This window comes from Drosophila miranda, assembly GCF_003369915.1.
Source record: "Drosophila miranda strain MSH22 chromosome Y unlocalized genomic scaffold, D.miranda_PacBio2.1 Contig_Y1_pilon, whole genome shotgun sequence".
In the NCBI taxonomy this organism is placed as follows: domain Eukaryota; kingdom Metazoa; phylum Arthropoda; class Insecta; order Diptera; family Drosophilidae; genus Drosophila; species Drosophila miranda.
In genome coordinates, this window is record NW_022881603.1 from 53602891 (window position 1) to 53606617 (window position 3727).

General features: G+C 38.8%; 1 long non-coding RNA gene across 1 annotated transcript; it reads left to right on the forward strand.

Annotated features, from left to right (window-relative positions):
- Positions 1-2727: 2727 nt before the first annotated feature.
- Positions 2728-3007, forward strand: LOC117190698. The gene is made up of 2 exons (XR_004473797.1): positions 2728-2768; positions 2842-3007. It is a non-coding gene; the product is annotated as an uncharacterized LOC117190698 (long non-coding RNA).
- The last annotated feature ends 720 nt before the right edge of the window (positions 3008-3727 follow it).

Sequence of the window (3727 nt, forward strand, 5' to 3'; positions counted from 1 at the left end):
TACAGCTGAAAATCTTGTACAGGCTGAAATATTCTACATTCTACAGCTGAAAATCTTGTACAGGCTGAAAATATTCTACATTCTACAGCTGAAAATCTTGTACAGGCTTCTACAGCTGAAAATCTTGTACAGGCTGAAATATTCTACATTCTACAGCTGAAAATCTTGTACAGGCTGAAAATATTCTACATTCTACAGCTGAAAATCTTGTACAGGCTTCTACAGCTGAAAATCTTGTACAGGCTGAAATATTTTACATTCTACAGCTGAAAATACATTAATTATGTATAGTACATGTATAATATATACTACATAAAATAAATAAAATAAAAAACAAATTATTATTATTATTGTTATTATTATTAAAATTAATATAATTATACTACATACTACAAAATATTTTCTAACGTCTTATTTAATAATTTAATTTTTTGGTCCATTATTTGGAGAGCCATGAACACTACAGTTGTAGCATAATATACTGGGTTTCTGTTGAAATCTTCTTTAAACGATACTTTCATTATGTTTATAAAAATTGTTGATAAATACTTGCCTCGTTCCTCGAAGGTATTGCTGTTCATGTTGTTAAAACATATTGGTTCGTTTCTAAGTTCGAAATGTTTTTCAACAGCGCGTAATAAGTTCATTATTTCATTTTTAATGATTTCTTTAACTTTATCAGACATTAGGTAGTCGGGCAAGTTGTCTACCGACTTCGTAGCCTCAAAGATACTCTTGTAATTTTCTTTCCTGTATTCCTTGACATATATATTTGACAACAACACATCCTCATGTATATCATTTTTTAGGATAACCTTTTTGAGGTGGGGCAGATCCCACAATATGGGGAATTTTCCCCTTACACTTTTGCACGGCATGAAATTTGCCAAGCAGTGGTCGGATCCAACTGCCAACAGTTGACTTGACAAGCCCCCACTCTCAACCTCCCTCAATACTAAATCGAGTCCTTCCTTGACCGCATTCCTGCCTAGTGCAGATGTTTTGGAAACGGGACAAATGTGGAAATACAAATAATGAATTTCATTCCCGTTAATTGGGATTGCAGCGACTGCAAGAATTTTCCATTTATGTACCGGTCCTTTTTTTGAATATTGGTACCACGGCATGTGATACTCATCCAAGTAAATGGAAAATTCTGAGTGGCTTAGTTTCTGTTAGTCATTATGTTTCCTTGCATTTTTAGTTCTTCCAATGCGTCCGTTACCAGATTTTCGGTGGCCTGTACCTTCGTGCAATTCATTGCTCGCTTGAAGGCGACCAATATCGTTGACCAGATCATCGTTACCGACGATACCTGAAGGAAGAAAAGTCTGATTCACCTGCTCCAATGTAATTGCCACAATCTACTCACCTTCAGTGTCGTCGTCGTCAACATCCATAGGCAATGTACTAACCAGCCGGTCCAGCGGTCCACACGGCAGATGTTCCTCTGCCTCTTTGTCCTGATACGGCTCGAACAGATTGAGTTCATTTATGTCCTCATCGAAACACGACAATTGCGACGGCTCCAACAGATTGAGTACATTTATGTCCTCATCGAAACACGACAATTGCGACGGCTCGCACATATCTTCCTCTATGTCCTGATACGGCTCGAACAGATTGAGTTCCTTTATGTCCTCATCGAAACACGACAATTTATGCATTTCTGAATCTATCTTTTTATCCATCTTGGCGCGGTTCTTGGGTTACTCTTTTTAACTTATTTCACTCTTTTCTCTATTTTTGTCGATCGTCGAATAACTCGCCTCAGACTTATCGCAGTATAATATCGCATAAAACCTATCGCAGTATCATATCGCAGTATAATATCGCATAAAACTAATTGCAGTATAATATCTCGATCGGTTAGGGTTAATATATGTTGCCTTACAATTATTTGATTTTTATTTTTATACATGTTGAAATCAGGAAACTAGACGCGGAATTATGTGATATTTATCGGTCCGTATCGTATAGCAACAAAATATCTGTAAACGTTCTTCCTTCTTGATCGTCGTATTCGAATAAATGTGTGTTGGCATATCGAGTACATTGGTATTTCTTATAATACTATCGATGAGTAAATACCAAAACCATACATGCCCCGTTAAAACATAAATAAAGAACACAAGATAAGACAAAGATGTACATTAATTTGGGAGGTGTAAGAATTGACGGGGTGGACAATGCCCTTGTTAATGTATTATGCGGGATATACTGGGACCATCTGCAAGGCCGGAAAGTGCAAAGCCCGAAAGCACAGGAAATTGCCAACATGACGTTGTCGTTCGGTGGAGCCCAAGTTTGCGACATAAGTGCAGCAGGAGTGATTAATATTTCTGTTCTGATGATATCTCATTATATTGAGGATATTGACAACAATATGAACGGAGATACGGAGGAGTCGGCCACAACTCAGGATATTGAGGATATTGACAACAATATGAACGGTCATACGGAGGAGTCGGCCACAACTCACGATATTGAGGATATTGACAATATGCACGGTGATACGTAGGAGTCGGCCACAACTCAGGATATTGAGGATATTGACAACAATATGCACGGTCATACGGAGGAGTCGGCCACAACTCACGATATTGAGGAGAATATTGACAGCATTTCTGACAATATTCACTATATTTCTGATTATACAGTCAATGATATGGAGTGTACTATTTCTGATGAAATATATGATTCGTCTGAGCCAGTGCACCACGTAGAGGAGAAGCAGGAGCAGGAGGTTCGGGAGGATCCGGACTTAAGTAAGTAAATAAGTAAAATTTAAAAAAAAATACATATAATAACTTATTAATTCTCCAGACATTTTTACTGAAGACATTCTTAGTACTGAAAGTGGAAAGGACAATTTGAAAACACCGATTTCCCCTAAGGCTTCGCCCCCCGTGCATGGCGGCAAGTGCAAACAATGCGGCAAAATGGTTGGAAGGTTGAGCACCTTGGGAAACCACGTAATGAACCAACATTACACAGCAATAAGAGGTATGGTTTCAAGGAATTCGAAGACAATGCAAAAAATTGCTGCCGTTTTTAAGGAAAAAAAAAGTGACCATGTTAAGACTATCAGAGGAAACTGGGGTGCCGGCCGAGTATTTGAGGGCGATAGTCATGTGCAGCGATGACTATAAAAAAATTGGGTGCCGCTTGTGGGCCGCCAAGACGGATGCAGAGAAGCTGAAGGACATCAACCAATAACTGTTTCGTTTTTTAATTTTAATATTTGATTTGGCTTGAGTAGACTGATCCAGAGAAGCTGAATGACATCAACCAATAACTGTTTCGTTTTTTAATTTTAATATTTGATTTGAGTAGAAAAACTCGCCTGTTATTCGTAAATGTAACGACTGAAAATAAACTTATTGACAAGAAAGGGAGGAGTATTTATATTGTGTGGGCGCCTTTGGGCCAAGAAATCATCAAAGTTATTCACGTCGCACAGTTTGGGAAAAAACTGGACTGGAGTGGAGTCGACTGGAGGGACTGAAATGACACTTGCCGGCTGGCGGCCTGTTGGAAATTTTAAGCCTCGTTAAGCTTCTGGTCAACCGCCTGGCTGGTCTGCTTGAGCGCTCCATCGAATGGATTAACCTTCGCTCTGGATATACTGGATGCCCTTTTGGATTACAGGACTACCCTCTTTAGCGCCTTTGAATGGATAAACAAAGTGCATGTCCTACATGGATTACAGCCGTATAGCGCATCA